Source organism: Taudactylus pleione, unplaced genomic scaffold (genome assembly GCF_031769625.1).
Source record: "Taudactylus pleione unplaced genomic scaffold, aTauple2 ptg000025l, whole genome shotgun sequence".
Classification (NCBI taxonomy): Eukaryota; Metazoa; Chordata; class Amphibia; order Anura; family Myobatrachidae; genus Taudactylus; species Taudactylus pleione.
Window position 1 is genome coordinate 11,485,215 of NW_028284427.1, and position 25,905 is coordinate 11,511,119.

Sequence of the window (25,905 nt, forward strand, 5' to 3'; positions counted from 1 at the left end):
CTGCAGCCCCAAAGCTACCTCGAGTTAGCTTTTTTCACCCCCTTCAATCCGGCACCCGGTGCACATGCACCTCTAGCCCCCCCCCCCCACCCCCCCCCCAGTTGCTGCCCTGCTTAAGCTTATCCATAAAGAGATAATTATAATATAAAATGTTTTTACTGGGGTCACTATAAATCGTAGTTACTATGACAATTGCTCTGCATCCTTACTCTGTATGCATGGGCACAGGATGGGGACAGTCTTTGAATGCGTGGCATTGCTGCTTTGTGCCTTACTGCTGCACATGTGTATGAGGCCTTATTTTGTGGGAATTAACCATATGTGAATTAGTACAGGCAAGTGATCATTGAAGTGCAGTGAAATTCATGACTCTAACACGAACAACATAATATAATGCAGATATAATTTTTTCTTTGGGGTCCATAGGGTCCACAGAAAATACCTTGGGGTATGTGGTTGGAGTGATCCAGGCACCAAACAGTTAACAAGCTTTAGCTTCCAGGATGCACTGGGTCCTCCTCCATATACACACTGCCCCCGGCTACATGCAGTTAGTTTTTCATTTTGAGCGAGAAGGCACCTTACTGACAATGGGACTGCGGCAGCTAAGCGTCCGGATAGACGCCCGTTTCGCCGCTCCGTCTTCCCCCGCCGTGCCACAACACCAGTAACAGAACTGGTGGTATCGGCGGGCTTGGCCAGCCCAGGACTGCAACCAGAAACATCGGGGATGCAGATAAGGGTTCCCCGCGGCTGCTGACGTGGGGAACCATCGAGCAGTCCGTGCCTCAGGCGGTGGAGACTCGCCGGGGGACGCTGTTCTGAGAGTCATGTACAAACTGTCTCCAACACTAGACCCCCGGGACAGAAGGAATCCTGACAGCCAGGGGCTTGATGGCAGCGGCCATGTTAGTGTGCCAGGTGGATCCATACAGCAAAGGGGAGGTACGCTTTCCCCTGGCAGCCCCGACCCAGACGCTAGTTCAGATTCGAGTTTCCCGTGTCCTGGTTGCTCCTCCCAGCCTCCCTCTTTTTTTTTCTATTTTCAAACACTTTTTATTAGACGGATCATTTGATTAACACAGACCAACATAATTAATTATAGTTGTCAAAAAGACAAGGTCTGAATCTTATAATACAAAAAAAGAGCTGTAAATTGTGATCAATTTTTATATTTAGCATAAATAATCAAACCTAAAAAAAGAGAGAAAAAAACAGTGTATTCAGCATCAAAATAGGCTGAATAGAAAAAGAGAAAAAGCAGAAAAGAGGTAAAAAAGAGAAAAAGTAAAAAAAATTAAGAAGAGGGGAAAGACCCTGGGGTGGGTCATCAAAGTAATAACAAAAAAACAAATAACTACGTATATACGCATATACTGTATACACTGCAAACATACATATACAAATAAAATAATTTTTACAAAGCAAAAGGAGAAGGGGCAGACTGAGAGACTAACCCCAGGCTCCGTACTTTATCAAAAGATTTAGAAGAATGATTAATAATGCTAGTCATATATTCCATACGATAAACATACCAAATGCGAGATAGGATAGACTGCATGGAGGGAGAATTGAATTTCTTCCAGTCCGAAGCTATCTGACATTTCGCTGCATTAACAATATGGTGCATCAATTTGTTTTGGTGCCTAGTCAGCGTAGGGAGGTCTAAGGGGGGAAGAATATATTTAAGATCATAAGAGATAGGTATATTGAGTAGACGGTGTACCAGGCCAATAACTTCTTTCCAGAAAACTACTATCTTAGGACAAGTCCACCATATGTGAAGAAAGGTGCCCTCATCTGTACAACCTCTCCAACACCTGTCAGACATGCCAGGATACATTTTACTCAATCGAGAGGGAACATAATACAACCTATATAGTAGCTTTCTTTAATCTTAACACAGATTGAGCTAGAGGCTGCATTATCCCAAATCTCTGTCCATGCCTCATCATCTAAAGAGGTACCCAAATCTACCTCCCAGGCTTTTTCATAAGAATCACGTTGCGGATACAGCCCCTCAACGAGCATTGTATAGAGAGAAGAAATTAAACCTCTGGTTGGGGAACGTCTTAAACGTAAAGCCTCTAAGCTGGAAAGAGGTCTATTAGTTAAAAGGTGTTTCATTTTAGAGTGGAAATGCCTAAGTTGCAAATATTGTCAAAAAGTATTAGAGGGAAGAGCAATAGTCTCTTGAATCTGAGAAAATTGGGGAAAACTCAAATCTTTAGTGATATTGTTTAAATAAAAAATGTTCCCCTTTCTCCATGGGGAGAAAAAAGTTTTATTTTTGCCTGGAGGGAAGCTAGGGTTATGAAAAATCGGAATAACAGGAGAAGGATTAGGAGCCAGCCCAAATTTTCTATTAGTATAATCCCATATCATTAATGAGCGGGAAACAATTGGGTGAGAAATAAAATTTTTAGGTCTGCGAGACCTCGGAAGCCAGAGAAGAGAGGAAACCGTAAAGAGACCCAACTCAGCGGCCTCAATAGCGACCCAGACCTTCCCAGCATCAGGATTACACCACTGCACACAGTGAGCAAGTTGCGCAGCTAAATAGTACCCTTTAAAGTCGGGGATACCCAACCCTCCACTATGTGTAGGACGTTGCAACAATTTTAAACGTATCCGGGGAAGTCTATTTGCCCATATAAATCGTAAAGTATGAAACTGTAAAAATCTAAATCTAAAAACATAGGGAGGAATAAAAATTGGGAGAGTCTGAAAAAGGTAAAGTGTCCGAGGGAGCACGCTCATTTTAACAGAGTTTACTCTGCCTATCCAAGATATAAAGTAACCAGACCAAGAATTCAGATCCGACTTTATTTGATCTAAAATACGGGGAAAATTTGCCTGAAATAACTGGTGATGGCGATGTATTAGGAAAATACCTAGATATTTCATTTTTTGTTTATGCCAATTAAATGAAAAAGATGCTTCCAAAAGTAGTTTTGTTGGCCCAGGAACATAGAAGTCAAGCACTTCTGTTTTACTTGTATTAATTTTGTAGCCCGAGTAATCGGAATAAAGATCAATTTCAGAGAGGAGAGGCTGCAGGGAGTGAGCAGGGTTCCCAAGGGATGTAATAATGTCATCTGCGTATAGCGCAATTTTATGTTCGGAGAAACCAGCTTTTATACCTGTAATGTCAGATTTGTGACGAATCTTTGCCGCCAGGGATTCCATGACCAGGGCAAAGATCATAGGAGAAAGCGGGCATCCCTGACTGGTACCGTTTCCAATTCCAAAAGGGAGCGAAGTAATGCGATTGACAGAGACCGTAGCAGTAGGGGATCTGTATAGGGCTAGAATTCCAGATCCCAGCCTCCCTCTTTATAAGTCGGCCAGAGACCACTTTCAGATGATCTCGATGGCTGTGTTCTCAGGAGGTTGGGTCAGTCTCCCTGTATGCCTCTCCTGCGGTGATCAGGTCATACAGAGCTCTGTATCCTACAGGGGCTATTGGTAGTTGGCTAAAGAGCTTAGTGCAGATATATATATATATATATCTCAGTTGTATATCTGTGTGCATTGCATCTGACCTATGAAATCTGCTGTGTTATGCTGCCTTTTTTATTTCTGAATAACTGTCAGTTATAACCTATTACTGCTGTTTCTCCTCATTGATCCTGTACTACAGGTGTGTGGTATTTATTGGGTGTGCAACAATTGTCACATTTATACTCAGACTTTGTATAATTTTAGAGATGTTATTATTATGTCCAAAGAAACTGAAAGACAGGGGGCTGAAACCCTGTGCTGGTATGGCCTGCAAAGCGGGGTTATCCCCACAGGATTTCATATAACATGGATTATGTGGTCACTGTTTTAAGGAGTCACCACAGCAGTCAAACCTACCAGCTTCTGGACAGGAACCTCCTTGGGTTGCCTTTTCCCAGCTCATGGCGCAGCTTGCAGACAGGTTGGCGGCTCCTACGTCGGCCCCGATGATGGGGTACCCTCAGCAGCTGCAACCTACTGTGTTTATGCCCCCTATGCATCTGTCCCGGATGGACATGTATGCTCACTCAGGTTAGAATGTGGCGTCGTCCTCAGCAGCTTTCCAGCAACTGCGGCAAGTAGCTAGACCAGTACAGTCAAAAAACCAGAAGGCGGTTGGCCTTACACGCAGTCCAGTCCTCAGATTCTGGTACATCTTCTGATGAGTTTGGGGATACACGGGTCTCCTCTCAGGAGTCTCTCTCAGGAGAAGTCCCCTCCTTGATTAGGGCGGTCAAAGCTGTGCTAAACATACATGATGAGGAGCCGGTGCAAAGAAAGGCTCCAGTATTTAAACGCTAGAAAGTTGTGAAAGCGAATTTTCTCAAATCTAAGCACCTTTCAAGGGGTAATAATCCCGGTTCCAGTGAATCAACTAGGAAAGGGATATTATTCCAACTTCTTCTTGATTCAAAAACCCAATGGGTCTCACATTTATCCGAATGCCCAGGTTTCGTACAGTGCTGCAGCAGCATTTCCAATTTCAGGCACTGCCTTTTGGTTTATCAACGGCCCCTCGGGTGTTTACCAAAATCATGGCAGTAATGATGGCCTGCCTCAGGCGGCAGGGGGTCAGTATCCTGCCAACTTGGACGATCTCCTGATATTGGTTCAGTCGTCACAGGAGTTGCAGCATTATCTCAGACTGACAGTTGCCTGTCTACACAGACATGGATGGATCATAAATTGGAAGAAGTCGTCGCTTCTGCCAGTACAGCTGATGGTGCATTTAGGGGCTCGCTTAGATTCTCTGAAACAGAGGATATATCTGCCAGAAGACAAAATTGCAGCCCTTCAGCTGTTTATACGCAGGCTTCTTCACAGCCGATCAGTATCTGTTCATGCAGCAATGCAGGTTCTGGGATCCATGGTGTCGACCTTCGACATGGTGGAGTATGCCCAGTTCCACTCCAGACCATTGCTGCAGTTAATCATCTCGCACTTGTGTCAGCGCTGCTCAGAACACCGGAAAATGGCCGCCGCGGCCATTTTTATGGTGTTCTGCACATGCGCAGTAGCCTCTAGTGCCCAGAGAGCCGGACGCTCGCTCGTTCAGAAAAAAGGGGTGGCTATTCAAATGAACCGCTCGCTCTTTGCGGTCTGTTCACGCCTCTAGGTCTGAACGAGCGAACAAAACTTGCGGTCGTTTTTTTGGAAAACTACGCCCCCTGGCCGCTCGCATCCTACGTCATGTCTGCTATTTATTAGATTAATCGAGTACATCGACCAGCGTATGAACTGCTCGCTATTCTTGTGGTTGGTTTTTCCTACCACAATCTTGCGAGCAGTTCTGACTATAAAATAACCCAGTGACGTGGTCAATGACGCTGCTGTATTAATTATGCACACCCATAAAACGCCCGTTTTGACCTTTAAGCACGCCTGCGTTCGGATCTCCACTCCCCGTTTTCAAGCACCTTCCCCTTTTACCACCCACATACGCCTCCTCCTGTCACTCAAAATAGCAGGCATTCGCTAGTTAGTGAACAAACGATTTTCGGCCGCACTGACTGGTTCGCGCATGCATATTACGATCCGTACGCATGCACAGTTGTGCAAACATCGCTCGGAACGAACGAGCAGGCGCTTACGAGCGGCTCCGAATCAGGCCCAGAATCTACTAAGGCTCCGGTGGCTGGCCAGCTGCGTCAGTTGGCTGCCAGCCACCAGGGAGAGAGGAGGGGGCTCCGCACAGGGAGTGCACACGGGCCCCCTCCTCTCTTAAGATGCACCTGTTCATACCACAAAGTTCTGCTTATACATTAGCACCATCAATGCTGGAGCTGGTACCAGAGCCTACTGACGTGCAGGGCTGCCATCAGAAATTATGGTGCCCGGGACTGACAAACTAGGCAGGGCTCCCATCCCTTCTCCCCCGCCCACTATACATCTGCCCATAATTACTGTATCCTGTATGTTGGTCATTAGCAACTATATTTTAATATAATGTGCAGGAGGTCACCTATAACTTTTATTAAAGTACTCTGTCCAGTCTGCTGTTGTGCAACTAGACTCACAGTAATGCTGGAGCCTGCAGGCAGCATGGGAGGGGATAATTCCATTAAGCACAAGGACTGAGTCTGGTTCTCCCAGACTCAGTCCCATCAACTGTCTCCACTGCCTGAAATTGACTAAACACTCCAACAAAATGGCCTGGCCCGGGTCTGGGAGAAAAGACACAGACACACACATTTAACTTACCTACCTCGCTCCTTCTGTCAGCCTGTATGCTCCGGATGCTGGCTCCTCACACTACCCGCCCGCCGCTGCTCTTCTCTTTCATTCAGCGGCGCTGTGTGACGTCATGATGTCACGCCGCACCTGCTTCAGTGTAAAAAAACAAATTTATTGAGGGCAGGGTAGTGGCCACGACAGCCAATGCGGGAGGCGGAGCTCGACGGCGGCGCGGCTGCGTGAGTGTTGACTCACATCGAGTCAGGAAAAGCGGTGTGCGCTTGCATGCCTGCAGCTTACTACCATTGGGCCTGTCAGGGGGTAGTAGCGGGCGAATGGACACTAGCAGGTGGTGGGCGGGCCCCCCAAGTGTTCGGGCCCGGGACTCCAGTACCGGCAGTCGCCCCCTTATGGCGGCCCTGCTGACGTGACTGTGATACTAACTTATAAGCAGGTGTCCAGTCACCGGAGAACTAACATCAGGAAATAGTCCTATGTTGGGCCCTATATTCCCTAGCCCAGTGAATGTTAAAATTCAATAATACTTTTCGCACCACTTGAGTCATTTGAAAACACTATTTTTTTTATCCCAGCATTTGTGCTGCAGTTACCAGAGACTGTTCTGGTGCCACAGCTAACTGCTACAAGCACAAACTACATCATCCCATACAGTGGCGTAACTAGGGCAGGGCGAGCGGGGTGCGTGCCCTGGGAGCCGTGGGACCGGCGGCGCGGGGGGGGCGCCGCCGACCACGGTGCCGGCCCGCCCTAGTTAGCCAGTGTAGCGCCGACTGCAGTGAGTGTGGTCAGCGCTACACATTTACACAGGACCGGCGCTAGGCTTCCAGCACCGTTCCTGTGTCGCACAGCTGAGCCCCTTCCCTCCCCCTGAGCGCTTGCCCAATAGCGCCAGGAGGAGGGTGGCAGGCGGGCTCAGACTGTGCATAACACACACGTCACTGCCAGCACTGGCGGTGATGTGTGTGTTAATCAGCAGCCAATGAGAGTCAGACAGACTCTCATTGGCTGCTGCTGCACACACATCACTGCCGAGCGGCAGCGATGTGTGTGTGAATCAGCAGCCAATGAGGGTCAGATAGACTCTCATTGACTGCTGCGCGCCCACTGCAGGAGCCGGGCTTCCGTCCGGCTCCTGCAGTGGTAATGGGAGAAACGTCATGATGTCATGACGTCTCTCCCATAATGCAGAGCGGCCCGGCCCGGGAGGATGGACGTGTGGATGGCGGCGGGAGCAGGAGCGTGGATACAGGTAAGTATTTTTCTCTTGTTTAATTTTAGTGTGTATTTCGGGGGGGGCGTGCTCAATTACAAAGAAGGGGACTACTACTGGGGGCACTGCTTCAGGTGGGGGGGGGACCAGTACTGGGAACTACTACTGGGTGGGGAATACTACGGGGGGCACTGCTTCGGGGGGGACCACTACTGGGGACAACGACTGGGGGGGGGATACTACTGGGGCACTGCCTCGGGGGGGAGGGACCACTACTGGGGGGATACTACTGAGGGCACTGCTTCAGGATAGTACCACTACTGGGGGGGATACTACTGTGGGCACTGCTTCAGGTTGGGGGACCAGTACTGGGGACTACTACTGGGTGGGGGATACTACTGGGGGCACTGCTTCGGGGGGACCACTACTGGGCACAACTACTGGGGGGCGGGGATACTCCTGGGGCACTGCCTCGGGGGGGGACCACTACTGGGGGGGAGATACTACTGAGGGCACTGCTTCAGGAGGGGACCACTACTGGGGGGATACTACTGTGCGCACTGCATCGTGGGGGACCACTACTGGGGACTACCACTGGGGGGGATACTACTGTGGGCACTGCATCATGGGGGACCACTACTGGGGACTACCACTGGGGGGGATACTACTGTGGGCACTGCATTGTGGGGAACCACTACTGGGGACTACTACAGGGGGCACTGCATCAAGGGGGACTCCTACTGGGGGAACTACATAATGGGCACTGTATAGGAGGGACTACTACTGGGGGCACTATATAAGGGGCTCACTACTGGGGGCACTGCACAGGGGGGTCCACTACAGGAGGCACTGAAAAGGGAGAACCACTACAGGGGGCACTGCATAAGTGGGACAACTACTGGGGGCACTGTATAAGGAGCACTGTATATGGGGGATCACTACTGTGGGATCACTACTGGGGGCACTGTATAAGGGGAACTAATGGGGGGCTGCATAAGGGGGACCACTACAGGGGGCACTGTGTAAGGGGCACTGCATATGGGGGACCACTACTGGGGGCCTGTATAACGGGAACTAATCGGGGCCTGCATAATCGGGACCACTACTAGGGGCACTGCATAGGGGGGGGACTGTGTAAGGGGCACTGCATTAAGGTGCAAATGGAAAGAAATGTTCCCAGTGACAAGAAAGGGGTGTGTCATGTTGACACGCCCCATTTTTCAGTGGCCACGGCCATTTTTCGCACACCCAGGGGGGTGGACCTGCATTTTCAAATTTGCCCTGGGCTCCAAATACCCTAGTTACGCCACTGATCCCATATTCAGTACACATTAGGAGCATAGCGCCACCATTTCTCCTTGATGGCACCACAGCATGAACATTTCTCTAATAATGGCCATCTTAGCTGTGTAGCTGGACTACTCGGCCACACCTGAATTATCTTTTTTTAGCATAATCTACATTGTATCTGTTTTGTGAGGCTAGCCACCATTGCACTCCATTTACCAAGTTGCAAATAAAGATGAGCTGTATATTTACTGGGAAAAAAATCCAGTATTTTCAGGTGTTGTAGAGTAGGGTGTACTGCGTTGACTTCTGCCTTGAGTTTCATATTTGTTGTACTTTATTATTCAGATGTTGTTTACTGCCAAGATCCTTATTTCTGTGGAAGTCTATCCAACATCCCAAGAGATAAAACAGAGCATTGCCATTTTTATATTATTTGTTTAGCTCTCTATAGATAGGCAGCTATTTTGATTGAAGATCGGATGTAAAGGCCTTGGCAAATTTTGGACAACACCTTTTTCTCTAACCTGTAACAAATAGAGGGTTCCCTTCCTTTTTTTTGAAGCTGAGAATCATAGGAGGACTTTGTCCATTAATTCCTCTTCTGTATACATGAATACAAGTTTTCTATGTAGCTCTATTAAAGAGTACTGGATTGTCTGAGTCATGTGCTGTCCCTGCAGGTGGTAGTGCGAAATTCATTCAGTGTCATTTTAACGGTGGTAGGAATGGGTCGTGGAAAGAATTTATTCTGGTCAGTTATGTACTTGTCAAAACTACCTGTGCGTGAAATATGTTGGGGAATGAGCAGGGGCGTAACTAGGTATTTGAAGGCCCCATTGGAAAAGTTTGTAAGGGCCCCTATGGTACCACCCAAAGGTGAAAAATATGTAAGTTTGACAAGGAAGATGGGCCCCCTCAGCTCTGGGCCCCATAGCAGCTGCACCCCCTGTATCTAATGGTAATGAGTATGTGCTATATTTTGGGACTACCAACAAACAGGAGAGTTAATAAAATTAGACAAACTCTTTAAAGCAGTATAAAAATCCCATCTACAGTGCCTATACAAAATCATCTTACTGTATGTACCCTGTCAAAATCCATACCTTTTGTCACATTACACCATGGAAAATAAGATCACTGAAATCTATTTTTTTTCCCAGCTTCATTTACACATTATAACCCTCAGCATGAAAGTGAAAGTAACAGTTACACAAAATGTTCACTATTAAATCACCAAAATACCTGGTTTGGATGAGTGACTATACCCTTAGAGCAGGAGTGGGGAACCTTTTTTCTGCCAAGGGCCATTTTGATATATATATATAACATTATTTGCGGGCTTGGTGCAGGCCACGCCTCCTCTGTGTGACATCACATGGGGGCGGGGTCACAATCACTGCTGATTACAGCAATGCCCAGGGAGCTGTAAAGGCAGCAGTGTGACCGTCTGTAGCGTCCTAAGGACACTCCAGGCCGTACTGTTGGATTGATTTTGGCTGCAGGGTGCCATTCTAGGCACCCTTCAAGCCAGATGAGGCTAGCAGAAAAAACCTCTGAGGACCAGACCAAATGATTCCGGGAGCCTAATACGGCCCCCGGGCCTGAGGTTCCCCATCCCTGCCTTAGAGTAACCATTAAAAACTTGCTAAGGTACAACCAATGACTTTCCAGATCACACAGTAGGCTAATTAGCCACCACTGGACATCAGCTGTAGATGTTTTGATTACTGCAGAATAAAACCAGCTGTTCCTTAAGGATTCCTCCCCTATCAGTGCTAAGGATTCTGCCTTTGAACCTCTATATACCCCTGCCTATACCTTCTAATATCCTTCCTATAAACCTCTAAGGATGACGCTAATTTGCGTACGCAGTCATCCAGTAAATAAAGACTCCAGACTTAGGGCCTGATTCAGAGCCGGACGCTATTTGCGCTCGCTCGTTCAGAAAAAAGTGGTGGCTATTCAAATGAACCGTTCGCACTTTGCGGTCTGTTCACGCCTCTAGGTCTGAACGAGCGAACAAAACTTGCGGTCGTTTTTTGGAAAACTACGCCCCCTGGCCGCTCGCATCCTACGTCATGTCCGCTATTTATTAGATTAATCGAGTACATCGACCCTTAGGAACTGCTCGCTATTCTTTTGGGGTTTTTTTCCTACCGCAATCTTGCAAGCAGTTCTGACTATAAAATAACCCAGTGACGTGGTCAATGACGCTGCTGTATTACTTATGCACACCCATAAAACGCCCGTTTTGACCTTTAAGCACGCCTGCGTTCGGACCTCCACTCCCCGTTTTCAAGCACCTTCCCCTGTTACCACCCACATACGCCCACTCCTGTCACTCAAAATAGCAGGGATTCGCTATTTAGCGAACAAACGATTTTCGGCCGCATTGACTGGTTTGCGCATGCATATTACGATCCATACACATGCGCAGTTGTGCAAACATCGCTCGGAACGAACGAGCGGCCGCTTACGAGCGGCTCTGAATCAGGCCCTTAGAACATGTGGTTCCAAAGCACAAAGTATTATTCAAGTAAAGTACAGCAGTTACACGCTATGATCCTCATATAATCTTAGCGCAAAGAGATTATACAGACCCAAGTACAATTATACCTACTCAGCGCTCTCTGGTCCAGATGTTAGGTATCAGCAAGAAACCCCTCGTCAATCAGCATTCAGCACAAAGACTAGGATCCCAGGGTCAGCACACATATTTATACCCCCCAGAAATGAACAACACAATAGAGGTTTGTTGCTAATACCATTGTCCTAAAGGAGAGGGCATATGTTACAAGGCATTTAACAGGTTGATTCAAATAGATGCAACCCAGCCTCTAACAACTGGGGGTCTCTGGTTTCCTGCCTCATGCAATCATCCTAACAGTTGTTCATATAATGTACATTTTGTTGCTTGAAGTCTCTGCGGTCCATAAGTTGAGAATGCATGATGCGATCTCCACACCGATGGTACCGAAATACTGTTGAAAGAGTACGCATCAGTACAATACCAATCACGGCTTACTTATCATGTATAAAACCTTAGTTACCAAATAATCTTTATTTCACACAATGAACAAACTTAAATCTTATACTTTAAAGCTTATTAAACCTTTTATGTGAATATGTAATGTGTAAGTATGCGGGGTGTGATGTAAAGACGCTAGTTAACTTGGGTGTGCGCATGAAGCTAATAAACAGCGTTTTCTTATGCATTCGCTAATATGTGACTAGTTAACAGCGCAATTGTGCGTTTTAATGTGTGTGAAAGGGTGCACTTAAATCTCACTTAAACTAAGTGAACTCCTAACAGTGTGGAATGCTGAGCCTTATAGTTCCACCCCCCTCTCTCAGCAGCCCCCACCCTTCCCAGGCTAAAAAGTACAGTCCTTTGTTCTCCCAGGTTCTTGTGTAAATGCAAATTAACACAGCTACAAGACCCTAAACTCAGATAACACTCTTGGCTTTGAAGGTATTTTATTGTAGGAAGCCTGCTAATGTAAGGTGCTACAAGCGACCCTCTTGCTGTATTCGAGCAGGGCCACCTGGAGTGAGAGCAGACGTTATGTCCATGAAGCTTGTCTTCACAGTCTAGTTGCCACGTGGCCATTTGCTCTGTTTAGCTAATGCAATCCAATTTTGACATACTGTAATGGGCTTTTGGTGAATCGCCGTAACTTATGGCGATGGTCACAGATGCAATCGCATGATGCTAATAGTAATATCGCCACATGTACTAAAGTGTGAGTTTATCTAAAATGGCGCTTAGGCGGCCATTCGCAAAATGGCATCTTGCGATCTCATTTCCAAGATGGCGTCTTGCGGCCAGTCGCAAGATAGTGTCGCTGCGATTCAATTTTAAACTGAACTTGTCCCAGCCAATAATCCAGCTTCGACAGTGCTTTTTAATTTTTTTAATGCAAAGAATTCACCACGGTTAGAAAATTGTTTACAATAGGGAAAGCATGTTTGTGGAAAGGCAAAAGTTAGGAGAAGGTTTGAAAAAGATTTCAAAGGCTTTTACTCGTTTTACACAAAACTGGATTGTATGGCAGTCTTCTCTCAAAAAGTGCCATACTGTCTCAATTGTGCAATGCAAAAAAAACACTTGGACGAGTCAGATGCTGGGTAGCAAAATATTGTATGGTCAAATGAGACCAAGATTTAACTTTTTATCCTGAACTCCAAGCGCTGTGTTTGGTCGATACCAAACACTTCACACTAAATAAATGGCTGTGGCGGTCTTTCTCTTCAGCAGGGACTGGGCAATTGGTTCGGATTGAAGGGAAGATGAATGCTGCCAAGTACACGCAGGTGGTGACCCTACACATACCATGGCTTAACGATAGGTAGATAAATGTTCTTGAGTGGCCAAGTCTGACCCAAGACCTAAATCTGATAGAAAATCTAAGGATGCACTTAAAGAGAGCAGTCCATTGCCGCTCAGCACAAAGTTTGTCTGAACTTGAACAATTTTCCAATGTAGAATGGAAAAATATTCTCCAATCTAGGTGATGGAGACATATCCAAACAGATTGATAGCTCTAATTGCAGCCAATGGTGGCCTACCAAGTATTACATCAGGTGACTGATCACTTTTCCACACCTGTTATTCCAGGTTTTTATTTTTAAAATTGTTCCCTTTTTTTTCCCCAATTAGTTGAATGTTGTAAGACAAAATGTTTAAATATAGTTGGAAAACTTTTTTAATTTATTTTATTATCTGGAATGTAATGTGACAAAAGGTAAGGATCTTTACAGGGTAAGATGATTTTTTATAGGCACTGTATAATATAAATAGTTGCCCAATTTTACAGTTATATATCTTGTAAAAAAAAAAAAAGTGTCTGTTTACATATCTCTGATATCTTGTTGTTTATTAATTGCAAGAATCAGTTTTTATCCATCATTTCATACATAATTGAATGAACGAGACTTCCTTGCATTTGCTAAGACCATCTAACTAAATTCCCGTTACCACCATAATGTATTAAAATTGTAATAATCTGTTGTACAAGGTGCATGGAAGAAGTAATGAACATTTTGTCTAGGAGGTAAGTACTTCTTTGAAGTGAAAACATATTTCAAGTGTATTACTAAAACACACATTCTGTGAAATGTAATGTGACAGCTTAAGTGGAATCGTGAATATCTCTTCCACCAGTTCTAGTGAGACTGGAGAGTGGCTACCACCGGAATGATAGAGCATAATTCAGTAATATGTTTTAAAATGAATGGGATAGACATTAGCCCAACGTAGATCTGGAATAGTTATCTGAGCCTTAGCTGCAGATAATAACATGGCAGAGAAAAATCAAGTGCCACTTATCAGACATAAAAGACAATTTTCTTCTATACATAGTTTTTTTTTTTGTAATGCATTATAACATAAAAAATGCATTTACCTTGATAGCATGTTTAGAATTTTTGACAGTAGAGATTAAAAAAAAAACCTGTTGTTAATTTCTGATTGTGCATTTCAGTGGTTGACAGAAATGTTTAAAGGGAGAAATTCAATGAGACACTGTAAAATCTTGGTTTACCGAAGCCTCACTTAACATGCATACCATGCTTTAATTTTACTTACTGTGAATAAGTCATATCACGGCTGTCACGCTGTAATTCTCTGTGATGTTAGCAGCGTTAAGTATGGAGAAAAATTGGGAAATCGGCCTGTATTCCAAAAAAGTGCAAACTAACATTGGATAACAGTAAAGAGGTCTATTATACCACTTTCAAATACAAATTCCTGGCTGGGCTACCCCTTTCACACTTAGGGGGACGACCCAGGTTATTCCTGGGTTGTCACCCTTTACACCAGACCCCAGGTCTTAAATTGACCCGGGTCATCCGGCATTCAGTGGTCGCTTGGAGATGATCTAATCTCCAAGTGCCACTGTCCCCGGCCAATCAAGTTTGTTTTAGGCATAATCCGGGTCATCAAAACCCGGGTCGCAACTTTCACCCTTGAGCTGGGTCGTCGAACTGGGTTACAAGTCATGGGAAAAACCCTGCTAGCGAGCAGGGTCGCGGACCCGTGACTGTCAACCCAGGTCACACCTTTCAGACATACGCCAGACCTGTGTTAATGCACGTTCATGTGCAAAAACCCGGGTTTTGAGTGTAAGTCTGAAAGGAGTATAAGTGACCAAAAGCAAAGTCATAAAAGCAGAGCCGTAACTAAACTTTTTGGTGCCCTGTGCCAGAAAGAGCATTGGCGCCCCCCTAAATTTTCAAAGGGACATAATGCACCCAAAAAAGGGCCATGGCTTCATGGGGAAGGGCCAGGGAAGAGATAGGGGAGGTCAGGAGATGCTGGGGATGAAATAAGAGGAAGCTACAAGCTAGAATGATAATAAACAGAAATTTTACAGGCCCAAACAGCGCCCCCTGACCTGTGGTGCCCTGTGCGATGGCACCGGCCGCACTACCCTAGCTACGGCCCTGCATCAAAGGTATCAATAGGCTGATTTTTGTATTTTTAATAACAGTGAAAAATTATAATATGCAAATGTTTTTCAGTAAATTAAAAAAATCTACTATCCGGCCAGTAGTGGTCCCCCCTATGTAGTGACAGACAGACAGAAAGAAAACACTGACACTGACTTACCTGAATCCCTGCCCATGCCGAGCCCGCCACTGTCAGCTCCTCCGTCCTCCCGCTCGGTCCTGCTCTGTATTATGGGAGAGACATCATGACGTCTCTCCCATCACCCACTGCAGGAGCTGGAAGGCGGAGCTCATAAGTGAGCTCTGGCCCAGCTCTGGCAGTGGGCGCAGCAGCCAATGAGAGTCTGTCTGACTCTCATTGCCTACTGAAACACACACATCGCCGCCAGCGATGTGTGTGCAACTGTGTAGTGTAGACTGCATTTACTGCAGTCTGCACTACACTGAGTGACTAGGGCGGGCCTGTACCATGGCCGGCGGCGACCCCCCGGTGCTGCCAGTCCCACAGCGCCCAATACACGAGCCCCTGCAGCCCTGCCCTAGTTATGCCACTGCTGTGGGCTTTAGTTCACTAAGTGGGATTATTTAAATGAGATAGGGCGATGGAGAGTGCCATTCCTCGCAGGAGGGTCTTTTATACGCTGCAAAAGGAATTACTGTAAATATTTCTCCAGCTATGTAGTCTTGAAAATCAGATGACATCCCAATATTTAGATTGTTGCTTTTTGGAAGGAAAATACAATTATTTTCTAGGCACATGTCAACCAATGTCATTATAACCACGAACACAAGAAAATTTACAGATGTGTCCTCATACACTGAGCGCCTTTACCGTACAGCGGGAGACACCTGACGTGACTAAGTTGCTTGGAGACGAGTAGCATACCGTATCTTTCTTTAAATTTTGCGTCTTAATCCGATCACAGGCGCAGTGTACAAGAGACAGGCAGGGCCTTAACTAGGGCGGTGTGACACGGCACAGGGCACTGCAGGGCAGGGGCGCTGTTTAGGCCTGACAATTTTTTCTTTATCACACAATGCTATCTGCCCCGCAATTTCGATTCCCGACCCAGGTGTTACCACGTCACCTCGAGTAACCTTGCTGGTACGTTCACCTTCTGGCAAAGGGTACATACATGGATTTCCCCACTGCTGATATTTGCTGCATATACACTACAAGTAGCACTCTATCTATACCTTCAATTGGTGATCTTCACTACCAGCTCCTGGCTTGTGCACAACTGTTCTGATGGACAAATCCTGCTGCAGGTGCAGCTTCATCCGCTCTCCTGCATCTAGAGCTGGTGAGTTATACTACATAATTTTTGTGTATCATCACTGCACCCATTGGATTCACACTGTATTTGGCAGTGACACCTAAATAATAGAGATACAAAGGCATCGGTAGCCCTTCATCATCGTACAGGACAAATCGTACAGGACGGATCTGTCATGTCCCTCTCCCATGAGGCCATGCCTCTTTTTTGGGTGCGCGTCTTGTGTGCCTAATATTGATGAAGGGGCCCCAATGCTCTTTCTGGCTCCAAGCACCAAAAAGTCTAGTTACGTCTCTGACGCTGGGCTACAACTTTACCCGCACAGGAATTGGTATAACACGTGTACAAAGTCGCAGATGAAGCACAAAGGAACTTGGCACAAGGAAAAGCCATGGTTGCTGTATCAGAGCCCTTTTGACACAGATTCAGACTGATTCACACACAGATGTACAAATGTCACAGTGGTCAGTGTTTGCTAGCTATGTAGTTTTGTCGCTTTCAGTAAATTATATTAAAGACACTGACTTGTGCCACAGTATAAAGGACACATCTGTACATGTAATAAATACAGTCCTGTACTCTTCACTATGATTCTTAACCATGTCGACATTCTCACGCTGATCTACAGTAATGTATGTCGACATCTTGAATGTCGACATCAAGTACTGCCCCAATACTCCTATCGCCATCTCAGTAATTGATGTCTGACATTGCAGGTATTTGGTATGGTCATTTACGTCAAATAATTTTCTGTGTAGGTTCTGTGGCCCTGATTCAGAGCCGGACGCTCTGACAGAGCGCTTGCTCTGAATCAGGGCGTCTTTTTTTTTCTTTTTATGGAGCAGCCTCCTGGCTGCTCACATTGCTGTGGGTTGCCACCTACAGCTAATGCGAGTGGCCAGGATGATGGTCACGATGGTCAGGACCATCGCGACCATCGGGCTTGCGACAAGACCCTTGTGGTAGGGTCTCGTGGCCGCAAGCCCCAGAGAGCTTTCGGCTCAAACAGAGTGATGTCAGTGGGGCCGCCCCCAAACGGTAGGCGTTCTCATGGGAATGCCTCCGTCTGGGCAGCCACCCCCAGCCCACCCACCAAAGGGGGTGTGCTGTCACTCAACATCGACAGCACGCCCCCTTTGGTGCGAGTCCCGGAGCGACGGATTGCCCGTCACTATCCGGGTCTCGCACATGTGCACGAAGGAGCCGGCTCCATCGTGCGCATGCGCTCTGGGCCACCATCAACCCGGTTGCGAGCGCTCAGTGCTTACGACCGGGTCTGAATCAAGCGTAGTGTCCCTTGTTAAAACATGTAATAAATTAGCATATGAATCACATTATTTTGTGTATTGGCACAAACCTTGGTGTGTATAATTTTAGTCACTGGTCCTGGGGCGGCTCAGATGGTCTCAATTTGGCATCTGGTGATGTAAGGACGTAACCTGCTGTGATGACTGTCAGGCAGGAGACATTATGGAGACAAGGATTTCTTTCCTCATATCTCTTGGGATTTGTTTTCCAATCAACCAATTTCACGTTTCCATGAATATAGGTCAGCAATTGAAGAGACAATGTGGACTGCCCAGTGATCCAATGACTCCATGTAATCTGGCATGATTGGTGATAGGATAACCAAATGTAGCCCTATTGTTGCAGCATGTATTAGCTGACACGTGACTTGCAAAATCCGTTGCATACGTTATTGCTATTTTGGGCACAATGAAACACAACTAATACCTTATTCTATTAGTGCATGTGGCTATATGTACGGCTGATCAGTCTGCTGCTACTTCACAGGCAGCCATGGGTTGGGTGCTACCATCCGTGCGTCCGAGAGTGCAAGTACTGAGATGCCCACTGTCAGCGCCTGCAGATGCTGTAATACAGATTGGCAGGTGCAGTTTCTCCGTCTGTGCACGGCCGGACTCCTATGTGAGCTGTTGAGCATCTTTGTATATATCCGCTGTCAGTCTGCAACACACCCATAACATGCCCATAAGATGGACCATCTCTGTACATCCACTGAGCCCACCGCCCAGGAACGCCCAATACAGTTTCAAGAAATTTTTGAGACCTCTAATCTCTTGTGCGTCTCAATCGCAACTCTGCGCACACGCTACCTGGATGCACACGAGGGTGAAAAAATGCTCCACTGCGCCAGAAATCAGCAGTATATGTGACACAAAGTCATGCCCTATAGTAGGTTGCCACAGTTTTTTATACGCTGAAAGCTCTTCCATTGCTGCAAAATGTGCATGAATTCACATATATAGCTAATTTCCTGCCATGACTTAATATCTGTTCTATTGGAATTGGGATCTTGTATATATATGTCTCATGCTCGATATATATTCACCTAAAGGGGACTTATTACACCTTTTTTTTTTTCATGATCTGGTACATATCCAATCTGTCTCACAATACAGAGTTGCAGTTGCTAAATTGCTACAAAGTTTCAGATCAGTTAATTAATTATCAGACTTTGATGAATCCTTTGGCCCCACTGAATGGCCTCCGGAACTGACACAACAAAGTAATTTTTACTGCGTTCGGGATTGCAGTTGCAGGCAGGGGCACAACCTGTAAATGGTCGTGACACACCTACGTTTGAGTTGCCCCCCCCCCACCTGATGCCCACAAACAATCCCTGTCCGTCAATCATTGTGCGAAGTTACTGCGAGCGACATTGATAATGAAACTTGACGCATGCGCAACTCACATGCATGCACGGACCACCGATAATCGCACCACTGCATAAAGGTCATCATTGCGTCCATCTCTATCAGAATCCCTGTTAGCACCTATGCCTTCTATCAAAATGCTTTGTGGTTTCATTGAGCGTTGACACTGGAACCTATGATATCATTCAAGCCTTCAGGCCACATTAAAAGATATCGGATTATTTTTCTTCCTCATCTGATCAGTGCAGAGACGCTGTCTGGAAGTGATTGTCCGCTGTAATTGTACATCTGTAAGGCAGATGCCACCTGACAAAATGAAAATTTCCATGTCAGTAGGCTCAGTATTAATGGGATTAATGTTTGTAAAACAGTGACAGGTGCTAGCGGTTGTGGTGGTGACACCAGCAATCTAATATGATTGCATAAATAAACCAAATAAATCATGAAAGATGTGAAAATACTAGGAAAACGGCTTTGCCCATTAAATATAAATGGCAGCACAAAATTCACTGGTAAATAATTTATTATTTAAAATCCCCTGGTTTCAAGTTAAAGTCATTTACTGTATTAATCGTTTACCAGTATTACTGTTTAATATATGGCTTTAGATGTGTGTCTAAGAGGATAATGCTTGTCCTGTGCATTATTTTACTATATGAGTCTTCACCACAGCTGTGTAAGATTATTTCATTGATCACATAGTTGTCAGCATTTATACATTTGCTGGGACACATTGTTACCTGGATAACCTATATAAGAACTTCACTTGTGGTATAACATTAGTGCATCCTGTTGCACAACAATCATTAGCATTCTAAGGTTAGTGAACCTGCTTTTAATATACAGTTACAGTAATTGTGTTAAATGATACTACAGTAAAATAAATATTAACCTCATATCCCAGTAAGAAAGTACAGATACAGAGAATAAGAGAAGTGTGTATACAAGTTGTAAAATATAGGGAAAATAATACTTCCAACTACCATCTGCAAGTTCAAAACCACCTGTTCCATCAATACAACACAACCACATACAGATGTGTCCACATAACACCTATCCTCAAGTCGTGCCAAATTGCCCTATTTAGCACTCCGAGGACTTTGCGGTTTAGCCGCGTCAAAACACTAACACGAAGTACTGTACCTGGTGCACTCTAAGTGAACTAAGATGCAAAATTGAGGAAAAATAACACAATCGAGGCCGAAAAAGCAAAAAACAGGTTCTATACGAGTGACCCGCACCATGCATTGTTATGCTTAATCTGCAACTTTATATCAATTCCTTTGCAACAAAAAATAATCCTAGGTACCTAGAGACTCATTCAGAGATTATAGAAAACCCGATGGTTTATGTACATCTGCGATGTTAGAAGATCGGTGCAGGCACTGGTCTTTTACTGGAAGGTCTCTCGCGGTTTCCCAAATCCACAGCATGATTGACAGGCTGCAGCCCTTTGGGGGAAGGAGGTGGGTGGAGCCGGGCTGCGTTCCCGGAAACAGGGTGTGTCATCCCCGGTTTCTGGGGGTGACGGGGCCAGGCAAACTTTCTGACACCAGCTGACCAGTTCCATGGCCCGTTCTGTGTAAACTTAAGCTTACTCAGTTGAGCGATTACTGCGACCGAATGTCATGATGGTGGTCAGATGCTGCATCTTTGGATGCAGCACTCAGATCGCAAATGTTGGCAGGAGGCGTCTTTTTTCTACATTACCATATGTTAGCATCACTGCTGCATCCAAAGACACAGTAGCAATGCTAACTGTGTCCATCTCTGAATCAGACCCTTAGTACATATATGTGAACTAATCACACGGAATCACAATAGGCGACTCATGCACAAAGGCTAGGTGCATGAGGACACATCTGTACATACTCATTTTATATAATTTATTATATCTGATGCAGTGCAGCAGAATACATGTATTTGCTTATTGTTACATACACCATACATGTCCCACATCATTTAAACCCATTTCTTTGCTTTTCAGAGAATATTATTTATAAGAACAATTATTTGGCTTTATTAACCATATTTTTACTATTTAAACACCTTTTAAATACAGTACTAATATGATTTGAGTACAAGAGGTACTGCATTATATCCTGACATTTTACATTTAAATAATGAATATTAAATAGTTATTTCTGGAGGTGCTAACTAAAATCCACAAATTCTCCCTTTGAAAGCCATGTTACCTTTAACATGATTTTCTAATTGAATGGCAAAAACTAGCAGACACAGGTTTTTACTGTGTAGAAAAAAATATTTTGTGACTGTTTGAATCTTCCGCAGGGAATAAGATAGATATTACATCCAAAGAGTAAACACAGGTATTGCAAAGTTCATCCAGTGTACAGAGTAAGTCCTGTGCTATGCACTTTATCAGATTTATAGACATTGGGAGATTTTCAGAGATAGTAATTTACAGTGACACATCTTTATTATACATTATTCGCCCTGTAATTTGGGGGAAGATAAATACACCTTATCCCCACTTACATCCATCTGAAAATGGAATATATATATATAAATATATATATATATATATATATATTTGCTGATGTTTTAAAATTGAATCTGTACACTTATCTTGGGATGGTGTATGTATCTGTGTATGTATATTATATTATGCATGCAAAATGCTACGTTACAATATCAGCGGCTGTAACACTGTAACATAGTATTTTGCATGTAGATACACCCGCAGTCACGCACAGAATATAGGCATGCTGCATATCATTTTAATCAGCATAAGCTGCTTGTGTGTCCTATGTGCATCACTTTGTGAATAAGACGCATTTGAAGGGAAAAGGTTGCATAAAAAGACGCTCTGAGCTGCCGAGTCGCTCCATGGCATGGCACGACTAGAAGGGCTGTTTAGCTTGCAAGGAGGCTAGATGTATGTGGACACATCTGTAAGTCTGTGAAGTATGTAATTCTCAGACATATCGGGTGTACACACCTGCCGATGCACTTGCTTGTTTGTCGATAGAATGAGCGATATATATTGCCAAGTGTGTACCCAGCAAAAGTCTCTTTCGAACAGCCTCATAATGGATCTTGTATAGTTGCAGCATGTATGAGGTTGAGAATTTAAGCAGGAGCCCGCCAAACACATTCTGAAGTTGATGAGGTGAGTAGCAGTGGCACTGTGACATACTGTGATCTAGCGAGCACTATGTGGCATACTATGATCTGGGGTCACAGTATGATGTAATGTGATATGGGGGCACCATGTGGTATACTGTGATCTGAGGGGCACTATATGACGTAATGTGATCTGGGGACACTATGACGTAATGTGATCTGGGGACACTATAACGTAATGTGATCTGGGGACACTATGACGTAATGTGATCTGGGGACACTATGATGTAATGTCATTTGGGGACACTCTATGACGTAATATGAACTGGGGACACTGACATTCTGTGATCTAGGGGGTACTCTGACATAATGTGCTCTGGGGCACTATGACATTATGTGATCTGGGGGCACTCTATGACGTAATGTGATCTGGGGCACTCTATGATGTAATGTGATCTGGGGACACAGTGTGGCATAAGTGATTTGGAGGGCATTGTGGCATACTGTCATCTGGGGACAGTGACGTAATGTAATCCGGGGGCACTCTATGGCGTAATGTGATTTGGGGGGCATTGTGGCATACTTAGATATGGGGATAATGTGTGGCATACTATGATCTGGGACACTACTATTGTTAGTAAAATGAACAACCACTGTGGAGAGGGGGTCTTTTCTAATTGTTGCTGTGGAGGTCACAAAGTTTTAGTTATTACCCTGACAACTAGAGTACATTTTACTTGCATATTTATTAATGAGAAGCAGCTGCCACATTCATGGTTTTGTCCTAGTATAGTGAATATTCACCTAAAATAAAATTGACACAACTATCTAAAAGTCAGCTGTTTTATACTCCGCAATTATCATGCAAGGAACATTTTAATATTATGCAAGTTATCTCTGTCACTGCCACCATTTGTGGATTATGGTCAGCAAAGTTTGTCCTTGTGATGAGCAGTTGGAACAAACATTTTGATGATAAAGTATCAATGCTGCTCATGTAAATAGAAGAGTCTGGCAGGCACTAAAGACAACTAAAGATTATATACAAAACGTTCACAATATTACGGTAATATTCAAAGATTATCAAACCTAACGACGGGCAAATCCAACTGTTCGTCTCCATGCACACATACAACTGGTGAGACTGTTATGAGGTCCCTTTATAACTATTATCTGAGATGTGTAGTAGAATGTACTATAAATAATGTTTATAAAACAAGCACATCTTCAAATAAAAAATATTATTTTAGAAAGCATAAGAAGCTAATATAAATAAGAAATAGTTGTAAACAAATGTACACACACACACACACATATGGGACATCTTAGTATTAAATAAACGTAATGATGCAGTGATCCGCTGAGCGAAAAAAATAGTTGGTCCCAGGGATCTCTCACTTTAAAAATTGGGGTCCTAATCCACTGTTTCTAGGTCCCATTACATATTATGGGGGGGTGAGGACAGACACCAGTTGTGACAGTGCTGGGGGGCAAGGGGGGGGGCTAGGGGCAGGCAGTGCTGGGGTTAGGAAGGGGGCAAGGGTAGATAACAGCAGGAGAAGTACTGGGAGGACATGGAGGGAGTTAGGGATACTGGGAGAACAAGGAGGGAGTTAGGGACAGGCAGAACTTGGGGGTAGGGAGGGGAGGCAAGGGTAGATCGCAGCTGACACAGTACTGGGGGTTAAGGACAGGCAGTAATGGGGGTAGGGAGGGGGTAAGGGTAGATAGCAGCTAGGGGCTAGGGTAGTACTGAGGGGTAAGAAGGGTGTTAGGGGGGTCAGGATAGGAGCTGGGGCAGCACTTGGGAAAGGGAGGGGGCAAGTGTAGATAACAGCTGGAGCAGTACAGGGGCAGGAAAGGGGGCATGGCTAGATAGCAGCTGGAGCAGTACTGGGGGGCATGGAGGGTGTTAGGGGCAGTGTTGGGGTAGGGGGGTCAGGATAGGAGCAGGGGCTGCACTGGGGGTAAGGAGGGGGCAAGTGTAGATAGCAGCTGGGGCAGTACGGGGGCCAAGAAAGGGGTTAGGGGCAGGCGGTACTGGGAGTAGGGTGGGGGTAAGGTAGATAGCAGCTAGGGCAGTACTGGGAGGGCAAGGAGGGGTTAGGGACAAGCAATACTGGCGACAGTTCTGTGGGTATGGAGGGTGTTAAGATAGCAGCTGGGGCAGTACTTGGGGTAGGGAGGGGGTACGGGTAGATAACAATTGGAGCAGTGGTCCCAAGTTTCGTGCAGTGCATAAAAACGTGCTGTAGAGCGTATTTTGTTGTCACTGTGATGTTAACACCAAAAAAGTCAATGACTATAACAAGTCCAGAAGAATAAGGTGTAATATGCCTTCACCCAGTGCACAAAAATGAATACCCTAAAAAATGGGATGCAGTCACTATCCCGAAGCAGACAATGCCGACGGACAGAATCCGGGGTTAGGGGTTAGGGGTTAGGCACTAAGGGAATGGGTAGAGGCAGGATTTTTTTTAGGGTTAGGTTGCGGGAAAGGGGATGTAGTTCAGATCCTGGCGCACACAATGGCAGCGGTTGCAGTACTGATGCTGAAATACCGACAAGGGTCAGAGACCCGGCTCGGCAATCCCGGTGGCTGTGATACCGAAAGAAAGTTTTAGGGTTAAGGTTAGGCACTAGGGGGAGGGTTAGGGTTAGGCTGCAGAGGAGTTAGGGTTAGGCTGCAGGAACGGTGGGTTAGAGGTAGGGCTAGGGTAATTGTTAATTTACTTACCTGCAGGCGTTGGCATTTCAACCGTCGGGATTCGGACGTCGGTATTGCGACCGCCAACATTTTGTGTGCCGGGATCGTGTACCCAACGTGCAGGAAAGGTGGGTTAGGTTTAGGGTTAGAATACTTATGTGTATACGTTGGGATTTCCACCATCGGGATTATCAGTACCGGGATAACGTACCCAACCTATTTAAGTTATTTAACCTATTTAAGCACTAGGTATATTTCCCTTATGTTGCTCTTTTAAGAGGATTGATCCATTTTGTAAGAATTGCATGGACGCCATACCAATAGCAAGCAGTCTATTAATTAATTAGCGTACCAAAGTCAGAAACAGACACTTCCTCTTAATGGAGGTAGCAATGCAGCAAATCCAGCTCTCCAGCATAATAGGTAGTCCTTATTCAAGTAGTCAGACGAAGGCTAAAATTGGAGTAGTGTCAGAGATCCACCTGGCCTGACATGTTTCTCCACTGAGTGGTTTCCTCAGAGCCAGAGGCATATACTGTATACAGTGCCTTGCAAAAGTATTCACACCCCTTTGCATTTTTCATGTTTTGTTGCCTCACAATCTGTAATTAAAATGGATTGTTTGAAGGTGTGCATCATTTAATTCACGGAACATGCCTACAACTGTGAAGTTGTGTGTTTTTTATATTGTGAATCAAACAACATTTAGGAACATAACAGAAAACTTCAGCGTGCATAACTATTCACCCCCCTAAAGTCAGTACTTTGTCGAGCCACCTTTTGCAGCAATTACAGCTGCAAGTCTCTTTGGATAAGTCTCTATGACCTTGCCAAGTCTTGCCCCTGGGATTTCTGCCCATTCCTCAAGGCAAAACTGTTCCAGCTTTTTCATGTTGGATGGTTTCCGCTGGTGAACAGCAATCTTCAAGTCTGATCACAGATTCTCGATTGCATTGAGATCTGGGCTTTGACAAGGCCATTCCAACATATTTAAATGTTTCCCCTTAA

At 45.2% G+C, this 25,905-nt stretch overlaps 1 protein-coding gene across 1 annotated transcript in view; it reads left to right on the forward strand.

Annotated features, from left to right (window-relative positions):
* The window catches only part of JADE2 (jade family PHD finger 2), a 490,240-nt gene that overhangs the window by 322,224 nt on the left and 142,111 nt on the right, over window positions 1-25,905 (forward strand). The gene's annotated exons all lie outside the window — the stretch shown is intronic.